The sequence below is a fragment of the Poromitra crassiceps genome (genome assembly GCF_964638095.1).
Source record: "Poromitra crassiceps genome assembly, chromosome: 10".
In the NCBI taxonomy this organism is placed as follows: Eukaryota; Metazoa; Chordata; class Actinopteri; order Beryciformes; family Melamphaidae; genus Poromitra; species Poromitra crassiceps.
The window spans coordinates 43,113,535-43,130,958 of NC_139631.1; the positions used below are offsets into that span (position 1 = coordinate 43,113,535).

General features: G+C 43.1%; 1 long non-coding RNA gene across 1 annotated transcript; it reads left to right on the forward strand.

Moving 5' to 3' along the window:
* Positions 1-1,272: 1,272 nt before the first annotated feature.
* On the forward strand, positions 1,273-2,783 carry LOC310784086. Its single transcript, XR_014553121.1, has 3 exons — positions 1,273-1,354; positions 2,238-2,385; positions 2,648-2,783. It is a non-coding gene; the product is annotated as an uncharacterized lncRNA (long non-coding RNA).
* Positions 2,784-17,424: the final 14,641 nt, after the last annotated feature.

The window sequence follows — 17,424 nt, forward strand, 5'->3', positions numbered from 1 at the left end:
GAGAACATCATGACGAATGGAAAGATACACACTCACGACACACTGCGCGTTTTCAAAAGAAAAGCCTTTTAGGCCATCTCATTCAATTTGTCTAGCTAGCTAGCTTCATATTAAGTAAAACGGTGTGGTTTGTTAGACCTCAGAGCCATCACTGTAGAATGTTTATGTTGGCAAGTTAAAACCGTCTGTAATAATAAGAGTAAGAGTGATTTAGGTTAAATTCAGTTACACTACAGAGCATTTTACGCCTTTATTTTGAAGGGTAACAACGGAAGTCTGGTCCGTGTGTTTGACTCGCTTTGACAGGACTGTTTGTTTGAATTTGAGCGGCATGCTGTAACGTTAGCTGTCCCCAGAGTCAAGAAATGGTTAATACGGCGAAATGGTCGCAGTCTGGAGCCCTTGCTTGGGTGAGTGTTACACGATCATGCCTTTATATTTTAACTGTATGCAGGATATTGCAAAACGTTTAGTTTGTAGGCTAACCCTTAGCCGCTTAGCCAATGTTGCCGAATGTTGCTAATAATTAGCCAGTGGGACTGATACATACCAGGGCCAGGCTTTCCTGCTAGCCGCCGGGCGCTCCTCGTTTATACTGAGCGCCAGCTAGCAGGGTAAGGCCAGGTTAGTGTTCTGTTAGATAGTTTTGCTAGTTTGAATATTGAGTAACCTAGTAGCTAACGCCATTACCCCAGTGCAAATGTACCTCGCGCTGATGACGGCCTGTTTAGTTTAGCTAGCATGTTGAGCTAGCTCAAGTCTACAGTATAATGTACTGATGTCGTCCATGTAAAATAGCATGTCATTGGCCATAATTATTAAAATGTATGTTTAGGAACCATTGATAAGCAGGCATGTTAGAGAAGTCAGAAGATAAGAAACCGAGGTGAATTTAGGATTGGCTGCTTTCAACTAAATAGCCTGTGTTTTTTCTTAGTTCTTTTTTCCACTGTTCTCTTGACCTACAGTGTAAAGGGCAATTTACTGTGATTTATGATGTCGCCACTGACCATGATCATATTCTATCAATGGACATTGATGAGAGAATTAATTAATATGATCATGGTTGGTGGCAAGCATCATAAATCACTACTATAAACTGCCCTTAACACCAACATCACTGATTACCTGTGTTACATTATAATTTTTAATTACACAGTCTACTGTACACAGTAGACTTAGTGTAATCAGGTTATAGTTTGTATTGTACAATGCATCCTGGTATACTGTGCTTTTTTGCTGATTTGCTATGTTGTCGTTTGGTATCCTCAGGAACACAGGAGTCCTGTTGCTGACATCTCTCCAGAAGGTGACGGAACAGACCGAACAAATTCCATAGGCTAGCACAACAAAGGTAATATGACCACACTGGAATTTATACTCAAGCTTAAAGGAGAAAGTCACCAAAAACAAGGCTGATTTATTTTGGACATGATCTCACACATCTGAAAACTGGAAACAGTTTTTCCAGACATTCATTTAGTTTGACAGTTATTTATTTGATTGATTTGAGTTAAGTTGTGGACCATTGATGTAATTTGTGCATGAATGACAACACTGGTCCACAACTTAACTGAACTGCCTGTTGTCAGTCTGTACATGTACATGGCAATACTATTGATCTTGTGTTTATTACCAACTACCAGGCTCAACAAATATGTTGCTGTTGGGCGTCTGGGTAGTGTAGCGGTAGATTCCCTGACTACCAACACGAGGGTCGCAGGTTCGCGGTCCCCGTGTTACCTCCGGCTTGGTTGGGCGTCCATACAAGCACGATTGGCTGTGTCTGGGTGGGAAGACGGATTAGTTGTATGTGTACTGGTCACTGCACTAGCGCCTCCTCTGGTCAGGGCAAAAGGGATCTGGTGGGAATAGCGTGATCCTCCCACGTGCTACGTCCTGCCAGGGCAGCAGGGGGCAATTGGCCAAGTACAATTGGGGAGAAAATATGGTGGTGGGGGGGGGGGGCAGAAAAAACAACAAATATGTTGCTGTTAGCCATTTTCACTCATATTTCCATTGTTTTGCCCATTTACAAGCTATGCATGCAGTCTTAGATTGTACAACACTTGCGTATACCATTTAAAATGAACATGATGGCCATTAAAATATCATATTTAATCCTGTTTTCAACAGGCATAAAGGAAACCTATGCAACTGCTTTACAATGTCAGAGGCCAACGTGTTTCTGTGTTAGTAACATTATTGTCGCTAATCCTAATTTTCCCTTTCACCAGAGGCTACAGCCGTAGAGAAAATACTTTCAGAATCAGAGAGGGAGAGCTGCAGAGCTCGCCTGGACTAGAATACCAGAAGAGAGTCCCTGGTGAAGTGCCTCATATGTGCCTGAGGGAGGATGTGGGCAAACCAGTCAAAGAGCACCTCGTAAGTTTGATTTTGTATTCAACTAAAATTCAACTTGATGAAAAATATTCACTATGACTTATTTATGGTGATTTGTTATATTTATACCTCAGTCAATGGTTTATCACAGATCAGATATATGTTCTTTCTCAAGCTACTTTATTTTTAATTTAATTTTGTTCTTGCGATCTATGGTTCATGATCACAGTGTTATTGGTAGGCCCTTGCACCCATATAAAGTTTTAATTCTGGTTATTCTCTATTCCACACTTGTTCTCACTAGGACCCCTGCAGATCCTGTTCTTCCATTGTGGCTACATGAAGAACATAGCCGTGGCTCCATCCCCGACTGCCAAGAACCGAGGTGTGTTCGTTGACGACCGCTGGACGTCTCTTCTCACATCACCTCAAACAACCAGAACCTGCAGATTCTTCTTGAGCAACATGGGTGCGCGAGTAATTCCATTTCTCTTTCCTGGATTTTTGTGAAAAGTGTTTGCTACACACCTGGAATTCAACGGAGCAGTTGAGATCCAGACGAAGAGTGCATGCAGCATGTATGCACTTTCAAGCTTGTGCACTAGTTCAGATCTTTAAAGGAGAATTCTGGTTTTTTACCCCGGACCTTATTTCCAGCTTAAAATATGATGTTTTACTCACCCAGATATTTTTGGTTTCATTCGGATCCCCATAGAAGATATTCAGGTCCGAGTAGAGTGCTGGAACTGGCCAAAACGGGGCATATGTAGTACACACTGTAAATAACGTATTTTCTGCAACATAGCGGTTCATATCCTCATAATATCTTCCATAAATGAATGTGAATCCATCTATTCTCCTCCGGGCAGCCTCAATATCCTCATCCGGGGTCTGTGAATCCAACTCTTGCTCAAGTCCCGCTGAAGTCTCGTGAGTTTCCTGCTGACTGATTTGTCTACCAGGGAGTCACCGCGCACTGGCGGCATTTCTTGAAAAGAGCGGACGACGAGGAGAGAGGAACAACAGGCCAAGGACGAACAAGCCGCTGCACGGCCGAGAACAAATGGTGACTGGTGGTGGTGTTCCTGTGGACGCTATAACCCACTGTATGCCCACAGACGAGGAATGCCTCTGTTGGAGTCACAGACCCCGGATTAGGAAACCGAGGCAGCCCGGATGAGAATAGACCGATTCACATTCGTTTATGGACGATATGAGGATATGAACCGCTAAATTGCAGAAATTGTTAGTTACAGTGTGTACTTTGTATGTCCCGTTTTCGCCAATTTTGGACTGTTCCAGGACTCTACTCGGATGTGAATATTTTCTATGGGGATCCGAATGATACCAAAGTTATCTGGGTGAGTAAAACATAATATTTTAAGCTGGAAATAAGGTCCGGGGTGTAAAAAAACTGAATTCTCCTTTAACATGGACACGACTGGGAGCTATGTAGCTACAGTATGAACATTTCAGCGAAAAACATTGTGTAAAGGCCGTATTTTTCAAGTCAACTTGGCATCTCAGGGCTTTCAGACACTTGGATTACGAGAAAGTTTGAAAGTTGGTCACATCCACTTCAATGTTGGCCCAATGGATAGAGAAGCGAGCTTGTGACCGGAAGGTCGTCGGTTCAATCTCCGGGACCGGCAGGATAAATCTGGGTGGGGAAAGTGAAAAGGCAGCACTTGCCCCTCCCTCATTACCACCACTGTGGTGCCCTTGAGCAAGGCCCTTAACCCCAACTGCTCCAGTGGAGCTGCTCAGTGGCCAACAGATCAGTACTGGACAGCTTGTACTGGTCAGCTTCCAGGTGTGTGTGTGTGTGTGTGTGAGTGTGTGTGTGTGAATGTGAACAGGACGCTCTTGAAAAAGAGAGCATTGCTCTCAGTGAGACTACCCCTGTATAAAAAAAAGAAAAGACATTGTGTCGGCTCCAGGAATGTTTTGTGGACTAAAAAACTTCACCTGACCTTCCACTGGCATGTGGGTGAGTAGATAATGCCTGTCCAACTGTCAACTGTCCTTAAGTGTCCTTGGGCATATTTTGTGACATTCCCTAATCCCCTTTAAGCCATTTATTTAGTCAGAATTCTTTCAAATGAATGTACTGTATATTCATTATTAATCTTGTGTAATTTAAATGTATTAGTAAATTATCTGCCAATTCCTAGTTACTAACAAACTTTCATGTCTCATCTATTTACTCGTTGATTTTGTGTGGTGTCATACATTGCAGTTGCTCCATGTGTGAAAAGAAAACTGTTGCTATTCACCTCATATAGCCCCGCCCACTTGACCCATCGTATCACGACTTACTGTTCAAAATGCTTGCTGTTTTACCTCCTCAAACTAGTTTGACTTGGATTATGAGTCAGACTAGGTGTATGAGTCACAGGAAGTGTAAATACAATCGGAACAATCGGAACTTCCGATTGTATTTACACTTCCTGTTAGTCTCTCAAGCCAGACGGTCTCTTCTACATAAGGTGAATAGTTGTATGAAAAGCACAAATATTATTATCATTATTATTATTATTAACAACGTTTTTGACAACAGAAACCTGTATGAAATTGTATAAATAAAGTATATATTTTTTTATACTGCTATGGTAATTTCTTATTGTCAGACATATAAAAATTGTATTAAAAAAACATAAAGAAAGTATATTTTACCATACACTTAACATACTAAAAACATATATATAATGTATATGTTTTTTATACCTATATGGTAATATTAATTGGCTGACATATAACAATCTTAGAAAAAACATATAAAGAAAGCATACTTTTCTTTTAAATTAAATGCATTTTACATACAAAAAACATAGATATAATGGCATATATTCATCTATAAAAAGCATATGTCTCATATAATTAAAAATGACAAACATTATATTGAACATGTATGGAAAATACAATTTCCGATGCACTTTCCTTATATGCTACATACATGATGTTTACTTGATTTATATATAATTAGCTTAATTCACTTATATGAGAAGAATATGAAAGGGGCCACTTTCAAGAGTTTACATATAAGACATACAATACATATAAAACATAAAGATTTGCTTTTGGAGGCAACAGGACTTCATATATGTTTCTTCTATTTATTTTTCCATATGGGTGTTCTCATCCAGGCTCTGACTCTACAGAGTAGAGTAAAAATACAGGTAATTTAAAAATAAATGTAGCCTATACTGCAACATCTGCAATCTGCAACATGTGTAATTATAATTAAAATAAGCGTAATAATGACATGTCACCCAACATTATACACAATGTCAATACTGTAGAATACAGATTCGGTAAAACTATTTCTCATTCATCAAAAAAGTTGTGGATTGCAATTGTAATAGAAATGATCGATGATTATACTCGGATTGTGTAAAATAACTACTTGCAGCATTCCTCTGATATAATATTTTTGTCTAATCTGAAATCCCTATTAATGTAATGTTTCATTGTCAATTAAGGCATTCCAGCGCACTAGCAAACACCGCGTTCGTTTCGCGCTTGTGTTCTTTTATTTTTTTTAGATATTTGCAGCCTTCCCCGTTTTATACGTCACAACGCTATGCATTGTGGGCAATTCCCTTTCCGTAAGTGGCCACAGCCGCACCCTTACGGTAAGGGGGCAGAAAGGGCTCACTACGAGTCCTCATTCACTTTGCGATTTCACCGTGGGACATCCCTAAGCCCTCACTCCCTTCACGTGAACGCGCCTCTAAGGGCTTGAGTCAGTAAGGGGGCGGATTGGAATTGGGCCCATAGCTATTAACTTAATTAAGAAAGGTCTTCTTCCAGAAAGGCTTGCGGGCTAACTTTGCCCATGTGTGACTCACGACACTGAGAAGATCATGGTCTGAGGGAGGGTTTCCGTAGAAAAAACGGGTGCCGGTCAATGTGTCTGTGTTTATTGAGGGTAAAACCAATTGATAGCAGGCTATAGCCTATAAAGAACATAATCAAGGCACATAGATTTATATATTTCTTAATTGAAAAGGAAAGTGGGCTACTGTATACCTATTATTTCCAAATAAAATAAGTCCAATCAGTTAGACTCAGCAGGTGCATAGGGTGTGCTTTAGACTCAGCAGGTGCATAGGGTATGCTTTAGACTCAGCAGGTGCATAGGGTGTGCTTTAGACTCAGCAGGTGCATAGGGTGTGCTTTAGACTCAGCAGGTGTATAGGGTGTGCTTTAGACTCAGCAGGTGCATAGGCTGTGCTTTAGACTCAGCAGGTACATGGGGTGTGCTTTAGACTCAGCAGGTGCATAGGGTGTGCTTTAGACTCAGCAGGTGCATAGGGTGTGCTTTAGGCTGGGTTCACACCGACGACCCAAGCCTCGCCTATGCCTTGCCTTTACCCACGCTTTTAAATAGGCGTCCGTTTTAGTCAACGAGGCTGTGTACACCGGTCGCCTGAGCGTGAACGCTGCGTGTACCCACGCCTTGCCTATGCCTTGCCGATTTTATCGTTTAGGCGTGAGTTCTATTTTCACACGTGCAGGCAGGCTTTTCTGTCAAGCCATGAAAGAAAAACGCAACAATATCCGTGGGAAATGGCAAAGTCAACTGAATTTCAAAATAAAATGGAGTTACTACAACAGTGTTGAGCAGAGAGAGAGAGATTGACGGGTCGCTATCACATGGGGCTTTCTCCCTGTCTGCAAACAAATCTTCATGAGAGAGAATAGCCACCGACGAAGCAAGATGGACAATGTTGTTGTGCCAGCACATATTCTTGCAAGATCACCTCTCTAAAATGTCCGACTATAGTCAGACCTGGTTATACATATCCAGCATCAATAGAACATTAAATATATCAGATTTATTTTACCTACCCTACCCATGATAATTCGGGACCACACGTGAAAAAATACAGTCGGGAGAGAGGAGAGGCGCTTGTGACTCGGCTCCAGGTTCAGCGTGCAAAGGCGTGCGGTGTGATCGCAAAAGCATGTAATAGGTTCACGCCCAGCTCAAGGTCTGCAGGCGTAGGCGTGGGTTGAGGCAAGGCAAGGCGTAGGTTCTCTGTGTGAACTAAGCGTTAGACTCAGCAGGTGCATAGGGTGTGCTTTAGACTCAACAGGTGCATGGGGTGTGCTTTAGACTCAACAGGTGCATAGGGTGTGCTTTAGACTCAACAGGTGCATGGGGTGTGCTTTAGACTCAGCAGGTGCATAGGGTGTGCTTTAGACTCAACAGGTGCATAGGGTGTGCTTTAGACTCAACAGGTGCATGGGGTGTGCTTTAGACTCAGCAGGTGCATAGGGTGTGCTTTAGACTCAGCAGGTGCATAGGGTGTGCTTTAGACTCAACAGGTGCATAGGGTGTGCTTTAGACTCAACAGGTGCATGGGGTGTGCTTTAGACTCAACAGGTGCATAGGCTGTGCTTTAGACTCAACAGGTGCATAGGGTGTGCTTTAGACTCAACAGGTGCATAGGGTGTGCTTTAGACTCAACAGGTGCATAGGCTGTGCTTTAGACTCAACAGGTGCATAGGGTGTGCTTTAGACTCAGCAGGTGCATAGGGTGTGCTTTAGACTCAACAGGTGCATAGGGTGTGCTTTAGACTCAACAGGTGCATGGGGTGTGCTTTAGACTCAGCAGGTGCATAGGGTGTGCTTTAGACTCAACAGGTGCATGGGGTGTGATTTAGAGTCAGCAGGTGCATAGGCTGTGCTTTAGACTCAACAGGTGCATAGGGTGTGCTTTAGACTCAGCAGGTGCATAGGGTGTGCTTTAGACTCAGCAGGTGCATAGGGTGTGCTTTAGACTCAGCAGGTGCATAGGGTGTGCTTTAGACTCAACAGGTGCATAGGCTGTGCTTTAGACTCAACAGGTGCATAGGGTGTGCTTTAGACTCAACAGGTGCATAGGGTGTGCTTTAGACTCAACAGGTGCATAGGGTGTGCTTTAGACTCAGCAGGTGCATAGGGTGTGCTTTAGACTCAGCAGGTGCATAGGCTGTGCTTTAGACTCAGCAGGTGCATAGGGTGTGCTTTAGACTCAGCAGGTGCATAGGGTGTGCTTTAGACTCAACGGGTGCATAGGGTGTGCTTTCATGGGGCACAAATGATTTCCTGCAGCTTCAGGCTATCCTTCATTTCAAACTCTGCAATCTTCAATTCCCAATGGATTTAATTTAATTTTAAGTTAGCTCTGTGTTGTGGGGGTCACTAATGTGCCAGAGAACAACTATAGTGATTAAACTGGGATTTAAATTTTTGAAAGTTTAAGTAAACTACACTTTTATTTGCTATAGATTAAATTGGATGATTATCACATGTGAGTCCTTGTGTGCTTTCTGAGTGACTGCATTTGTCCTGATGGACTAATGACAGCATCTAAACTAAAGGCCGTTACACATCAAGAGTGATGTGAAGAAAATATGGAACAGTCAACTGCTCGCATCAATGGGGTTAAGGAAGACAACCTGATTCAGTGGCACTTGGCTGCTGAAAAGTTGAAGGCTCTGGTGTAGTCTCCTCCCCCCATTTTTCTTTCTTTCCTTTTGTCTTTTTCTCTCTTACAAATTATCCTGTAGCTTTTTCCATCATGATCCTGAAGTACAGTGTTACTCAACCTTGACCTACTCAGGAGCCACACTGTCAAAAAAGAAGACGCTTTGCAACAGCCACAATCCAAAAAAGTCCCTTTCCTCCCTTTATTTTTTATTTATTCAATTTAAGAGGACTTAAAAGAGCCACAACAACCCCAAAATGAGCCGCATGTGGCTCTAGAGCCTTGTGTTGAGTATCATTCACTACTGTAGTAGATCCTGGGGTGGGATGGGAGGGTGTGGTTGTATTCTATTGTATCGTAGTGTTTTGTACTGTATTGTGTTGTGTTGTATTTTGTCTTTGTACCTGTCTTTGCACTTGTGTATTGTATTTTATTTTAAATGCTGTACGATGTCTAAATAAAAAAACATTTGATAAAAAAAAGATTAAAAGAAACAGCATGAAATTGTGAGGTGAATTTTGACCCACCTGTCAATCACAGCAAAATATGTGTACATGTCAATAGTGAATTTCTGAAAAAAATGACCTTGGTCTGAAAAAATAAAAGCCGCAATATCACTCAGCAAAACTTGGCCGTTGGTATGCGCGGTTGCATTGACTGGATATAGGTTCAAAAAATATTATTTAGGTGCAAATTAATCACAGAGAATAGCTTTACCTTCAGACTGACTGCTGTCAGGAAGCTGAGGACGAGCAGCAAACTGTGGTAGACTGGAGGAAGTTCCTCTGTTCTCTGAAGTCTCCCAGACATCACTGACATCCACTGAGACGGAGAGGCAGAGAGAAAGAGAGAGACAGACAGACAGACAGACAGACAGACAGACAGATAAACAGACAAAAAGAGTAGGGAGAGGGAGAATTCACAAGAGATTAAATTTAACAGCAGCCAACTCTTTACATAAATACTGAAGGACTAATCATTCATCATGTTTAGATTCCATCTGAGGCCCCTATCGTTGCATCGGCGCAGTTTCTAGGCCGAGCGGCAGGCGCAGATCAAAGCAGTGGGCGTGGAAAGGCGCACTTGATATCGTCGTGCTGGCGCTAGATGCAGCCCAAAGCATTACAACCACGCCTTTTAGGCGTAAAATTATGCACCGTCATGCTCATTGGATAAGTGCAATAAACGGATCGCACGCTTGCCTTTTTAGCTCCAATTCCAGTGATCCCGCAAAACCAGACGAAAGCCAAACGCTCTGCCCCCCCCCCCCCCCCCCTCCCTTCATCCAGCCTGTCTGTCTGCATTATAGGCTATTATTCCATATTATTATGCTTCTCAAACCAATCTAACTGCAGTTTCAATACTGCAAGCATGTAAATACGCTACACTATAGCAAGATCAAAGTGAAAATAATGTTCTATGCATCAGCTAGAAAAATATAGCCTATTAGATTGGTGAAAGTTTGTCCAGAAAGATATCATTTTCTCTCGCCTGCTGCAGGAAGGATGATGCACATAAATATACCCTACATTATGTCAAGTCATTGCATAAATGTGTTTTTATTGTAAAACTAAATGTGAAATAGGGCCAAGTTATTGGAGGGACATCACAGTATAGCAGATGCCATTAGAAGCGCGTTCCGAAGCGCATTCCGCTGTTACTTCTCTAAATCACGTTAACTCGACAAGGGGTATATATAGGCCCAGGAGGACATATATGTTTCACATAGGGTGGTGTTTTCATTTCGAGGTTTTATTTGGTCCAATATTGAAATGTTGACAATGGCAGGCTGTGTTACCATTACACATTAATTTAGAACTACCTTTTATATCTATTTTGGCTCATTTGGTGGCTATTTAGTAGCGAAATGAAGAAACACAATGCATGCTGGGAACTCAGAGAGAGAGAGAGAGAAGGGTGACAGAGAAGAAGCAGTGAAGGCACAGAATAGGCCTGCTTTACAAAAGCGCAAAGCGCTAAATGTAGGCCAGGTCCCAAGATATCACTAGGCTGGTATTTAGCGCCGACACGCCCACTTTGGGACTGCGCCACGCCCATTCGGCCTAAAGCGCATTTGGCAGCCTAAAGCCTATTGCTATCTTGCCGAAACAGGCGCAAGGCACGTTTTTTTGCGGTTAAGGCCCGTAATAGCGCCGATGGCCTGTGGGAGAATAGAGCCCTGAGTCTCTCACGTGAAGAAGTGACAACTGTCTTCCTTTGTGCAGGACAACTTATCAGTCAGATCAGCCTCGAGACTGGATGAATTAGCGGATGCTATTGTGGCGTATTTGGTCGTGTTTTGTCTCGCTGTGGCTGCGGGGAAGTGGATACTAATGTTAGCATGAGCCAGGAGCTGACTACCTGATTCCTCTATGATACAGTCTATGCCTGGGGCGGATATGAGCTGGACATGACCAAACGAGCACAGACTTGATCTGTTACTGCAGTCAAACAATGTCCCATAATAGTCATGTTAGGCATATTATCCACATACATTATCCACACAAGACGGTAACGTTATTAACGGAGCTTCTGGGTGGTAAATCCATTGGCTATAGTCGTGTTGGCAAGCAAGCTAACGTAATCTAGTACCCAGCCAGAACCACAAAATCACAGCAGCTAAAACACAAGCAAACGCTAATGTAAAAGGTCACTCCATGAACCGGAAAAACAGCCCCGTCTCTAGTACTGTAGTTTCCCCCCCAATGTTGGTCACATTGCTGCCGTTTGGCCAGACAGGCTTCACTAGATAGATATTTTCTTCTTTTTCTGTGTGGACTTTTTACTGGACTCTGTGTTGTGGTTCTTTTGACATTTATTGACCACATTAGCTGAAGTAACATTAGCCTGTGTTAGCCTTCTTCTTCGTTGGTGTATTTACTGGCTGAAGCGCTGCGAGGCAGGCTCCTGAACACGCAGAAATGTCACATCCAGCCAATTTTTGGCCTGAGTCCACCCGAAGTCTGCTCATAGAATTCAGCATAGCACAAGAACGCCTGTACGCAGAGAGACGAGCCTGGTCTAATTTTTTAAGTTACGTTACGGAAACTTCACTCATTGGTAATAAAAACACTTTATGGACATTCATTTCTCCCAAAATCTTACATAATGGGCCTTTAAGTTTACTGCTATCTGAAGTATTATCAATAGATAATAGAATGATCTTAGTAATAGCTACTTAAATGCCTTTCAAGGATGTTTTTTGGTTGTGGGAGAGCAGTTTGTACCAGTTTGTAAGAATGGCTTCCTCCGTCAGACCACTTGCTTGCTTATACTATTGACTGTATAATGTGCTTGTACCCTGCAGACAGCAGACATCACCCTGGCTGTGTCTGCCTCACTACGCTCTGCTCTCCACACACAACAGATATTTAGCAGGGGCGGGGGTTTGTCGCCGAGCTCCAAAAACAGTTTGCAGAGGGTTCTGAGCGCTCCGAACCCTCAGCGAATTAGCCAATCAGATAAAAAAGGTGGGTCGTAAAGGTTTTCACTACCGATGACGTCTGGTTCCAACAAACTGTCTGTTGTTAACATGTAAAATGTAGATGTATAGAAGGCGTTTTGAGAACGCGCGCACACACACACACACACACACACACACACACACACACACACACACACACACTTTACGCCCCTGGCCCACATTTGTTTTACATGTAGGTCATGGGCTGGTGTGATCCCATCAGGTGGTCTCAGTGAAATACATCTGAAAAAGGGGCGTCATCTTATATTCAGGGTCTAGACTTTAACATGTAATTTTTCATTCACAACAGCTGCAGCAGGCTGCCATGTTCTCTCAAGTGAGGCACTCGCTGCGTTCCAATACCCATACTTGTACTTCTTTCTTGTAGTATGTACTGCCGCTGCCCTCACAAAGTATGGAGTGTAGTGTGTAGCATGCATGCAAAATGCATACTATTGGGACACACTACATCTGTCGTCACGTGAGCTTCCTGAACTCCGACCGCTTGCTCACTTCCGCCGACGTCCGCAGTGCCACATTTGAGTTTTTTTTTTATTATTATTTTTATTTTTTATTCAATAAACAAAGTCTGGCAATAACAAACAGTACATTATACAAAAAATTCAGACTAAGCATTTACAAAATTGGAACAGACAATCAAATAAACAAATTGCTGTTATATTGTAATGTATGTTGTTGTTTCTAATAAACTGATGTGATGATACTTACATGCAGTCTCATTCTTAACAGTATAATAACGTGCATATTTCTGTCAGTGTTTTTATCATAGTTATTGACGTGTTCACGGCGTCATGGAGGTGGGTGTGGATTATACACGCAGCTCAGTCAGTGCGACGTAACTCCAGTAGGTGGCGGTAATGCACAAAAAGTTGTTTGCCAACCGCCATAAAACATTAGAAGAAGAAGAAGAAGAAGACGTAACTTCCTCTGCGCAAAGGATTGTGGGGAAGTTTGGCTGGCGCAGCCTGCATCGATCCATACTCCGAAATAGGAGCTGATGTAGTACAACATCCTGGTACTCTTGGCATACTGCATCTGACATACTATGTATTGGGACATACTAATTCTTTTTTTGCCTACTAAATAGTATGGAAGTATGGGTATTGGAACGGGCCCACTGTCTCTCTCTCTCCATGCAAATCAGCGTTGCAACACCACACACACACACACACACACACACACACACACACACACACACACACACACACACAGTGGCGGTTCTAGGCATCTGGAGGCTCCGGGCGAAGATCAATGTGTGAGCCCCCCCCCCCCTATTTTTGTTTGTTGCTTAAAGCTCGTGAACAAAAACTATTTGGGGGCAGCTCTTTTCAGTTAAAGCCCCAAAACTAGAGGACACATATAAATAAGAACTCTTACTGTTCTACCTGAAGAACTTGACCAGAATAGTCACCAGAATAACCAGTCAGTTAGAAGAAGACAATGTGGCAATAGTAATATAAGTATATAGCCTTTAATTAATATCACATGGTCAGATCACACCACACACTCAGATGATCACCACATCACAGCCACAGGCAGTCAGGTCATCATGATGATGTTTGGATGTTGGAACAACCTGGAGAGAGACATTGGAAGAGAGAAGAAGAGAAGGGGACAAGTAAATAACTTAAGGAGGAGAGAGATGACTTCAACTGAAAAATATCTCATTGAATAACTAGAAACATTTGCAATGTAAACCCTTGTCTTGTCTATAAGATGGAAAGATTAGTGTACAACTGTATACTTAACTTACTGTGTGTGCTGGAGTTTAGCTGTTAACAATCACAGCCAGGCAGCAGTACAGTAGATCACAGGCACAGGTAGAGCAGGTCACATCCTCACAGGCAGTGGGAGATCTGAGCAGGTTACAGCTTCACAGCCAGGCAGCAGGTCAGTAGATCACATGGAGAGCAGGTTACAGCTTCACAGCCAGGCAGCAGGTCAGTAGATCACAGGGAGAGCAGGTTACAGCTTCACAGCCAGGCAGCAGGTCAGTAGATCACAGGGAGAGCAGGTTACAGCTTCACAGCCAGGCAGCAGGTCAGTAGATCACAGGGAGAGCAGGTTACAGCTTCACAGCCAGGCAGCAGGTCAGTAGATCACAGGGAGAGCAGGTTACAGCTTCACAGCCAGGCAGCAGGTCAGTAGATCACAGGGAGAGGAGGTCCCATCCTTATGATGGTGCAATAATCACTGCTGTTGCTGGATCAAGGTGAGCTAGATCGGGTGTCTGATTTGTGGTGGGCTCACTGGGTTGCTGCTGCTCTGTGTCACTGACACCACTGTCATCATCATCATCCGTGGCTGACTCAGAGTCAGCAGCTCTGACACTTTCATCCTCCTCCTCGTCCAAGTCCGACTCCCACGTTAACGTAGTAACATCAGCCTCAGCCTGCTGCGCGTCCTCTCTGCCTCTGTCATCATCATCATCAGCATCATCGGTATTATCGGTGGTCACCGTGGGTGACTCGGCTGAGTCGGCTCTGTCACTTTCCTCCTCCGAGGCGTGGCAGGCGTCCTCCCTGCGCCTAGTAACATTAGCTGCCGCCACAACAGCAGACGCAGGCAGCCTAGAGCTAGCATGGCTGCTAGTGCTAGCATTGTTGTTAGCTAGCTCACGCTCACCTGGGGCCTGTACTACAAAGCAAGATTTAGGTTGATCCTGATAAGTTTGGGTTTAAACCTGGTTTAGCCGTACTACAAAGCAAGTTAACTTCTTACCGACATATATTTCCATAGCAACTTATGCTTCACACTTAACCTGGTCCGCAGCAGGTTAAGTTGCAAGGATAAGATTAGACCTTAAATACACCGCCCACGAACCAATCGAATCAGCAGTTTGTAAAAATGGCCAACCCCTTTCTGGACGAGTTTCCCATCGAAGGAGCACGAATTGTAATGTTGAATTAATCAAGGACTAAAGCCTCGCACTTGTTGGCTATTTTAATTAAGCCCTACTTACCACTTTGGAATATGTTTTTATATATTCATTTTTGTGCTCTCAAGTAGCCTAGATACGTTGTTTGACCCCGCTGATCGATTGCAGCTGAATAGTGAGTGGAGAAATATCACTAAACCGGCATAAAAAGGTTACATAAACGTCTCCAAAGCGCACGGTGCCGTGTGCGCAACGGAGCTGAGACTGATGTTGGGTTGGAATTGAAATGGTCATAGCCTACATGCTAGAATAGCCTACTATATCTAAGCAATTTAATATGGGATCCCCTGCACACAGGCGATCCCATATTAAGATGATTCATATCTAGGCTACTCCTGCATTTTGCAGCTGCAACTGTGTTGCTTTTGGCCTGTATGATGTGATTGAACTTCATATTTCCAGCATTATTATATGAAATATGGAGATATGCGACTCTGCTGACAATATACGTGACCACAAAATAGGCTATTTTTTTATAAATTAAATCTATGCCCGCACGTACCGTGTCGATTCAGTTCAGAAGCATTTTTTTATTTTATTATCATTCTTTTTTTTATTGATTAGCCTATAGGAATTATTCAATCAGTGCGACTAAACACATCATGAGATCATTATTATTCATTGAGCCTAAATGGTCTATACATATGGATTTTGGACTGAGATAGATTACACATTGCTTCCACAAAAGACTGTAGATAGAGAGCTGTAGATAGCCTACGAAACCGGTCTTCAAAGAAATTACTGGTGTGGATAAAAGTGGTCTCTTTAGACAGTCATTCGGGAACAGTAATAATATCCAACGCAGATTTGTATTTGCGGTTTCATTCAATGAGGAAATAGGCGTGTCTGGCGCTGTAGGAGTTTTGGAGCAGTCCATATTGCACTGTGATTGGCAGTTGTTAAAAACCATGCCTCTTTTGCGGGCACGAGCTCCAGTGCAGGGGCATTTTCATGTGCACGAGCTGATCAGCTTGATTAGAAAAACCTGGTTTGAGTTAACGAGTGGCAATCGACGTTCGTAGTACAAGTTAACTACAATCGAATCTGGTTTAGACAAACCAGATCAAGGGACAGATCCTGGATCTTCTTATAGAACATTCGTAGTAGCCTACAGGCCTCTGGTGCTGCTTCAATTAACGTTGCAGCTGCTCGCTGCTCCTCATCCTCCGTCAAGTCGGCGTTTTTTTTGAAGAATTTTGTCATCTTGGGCAAACTTTCATTAAACTTTGCCTCTTCCAATTTCCTCTTTTTCTTCTGTGTGCCACTCTGAAAACGCTTCTTTGTCATTGTTCTACAACTTCTACTGCGGCTAGATGCTGCTGATATAAAGCCTCTGATATACGTGATACTGACAAGTAAACACACTTGAACTGAACCTGACAATGCAAGTACTGGTGGTGTCACAGTGTCACAGTACCGACTGCTCATCACGCAAATGAGACAACGCTAACTCGATCCCATTCTTCCCGGCATGCAAGTGGTGGAAATCAAATGAAATAGATCGTCCATTATTACTTTGTGAGAGTGTGAAATGTGGGTGATACAACATGATGATAGTCAGGTTTATTTTTTATATTCGTTTGGAGTGACCAGTCCAGAAGAAACGGGGAAGTGTTTCAGTGGGGGCGGGGGGAGGGGGAAGGCCAGTAGGGAGATACTAAAAAATAAATGCTCTGGTCTGCGAGGCCCTCTAGTGGACGATGCCCCAGGCGACTGCCTGTTCGGCCTCGTTCAAGAACCGCGTCTGCACACACACACACACACACACACACACACACACACACACACACACACACACACACACACACACACACACACAGCACAGGTACAGGGACTAAGGACTGAACCAGCTGTGTCTAGCTTTGTGCCTTCCAACAACCAGTGAATAACTGAGGCTAGTGTGACGGCTTGTGTCTTTAAGACTATTTTTCTGACATTGTTATGACTGTTTTGTGACTTTTATGGCTGTTTACTGTGTTTATGTCTTGATGTTAATTTGATAGCCTACCTCCACACTGAAGTTCCCAGCAGAAAAATACAGTTTCTGAATGTGAATCTGAAGTGTTACAGCACACATTCTATATACAATTGCTGGCACATGTATGAAGGGTTTTGATCTCAGTATTTGGATTGTTCCATGTTGATACTCAAGGTTCTATCAAGTGACAATAATAATGTGT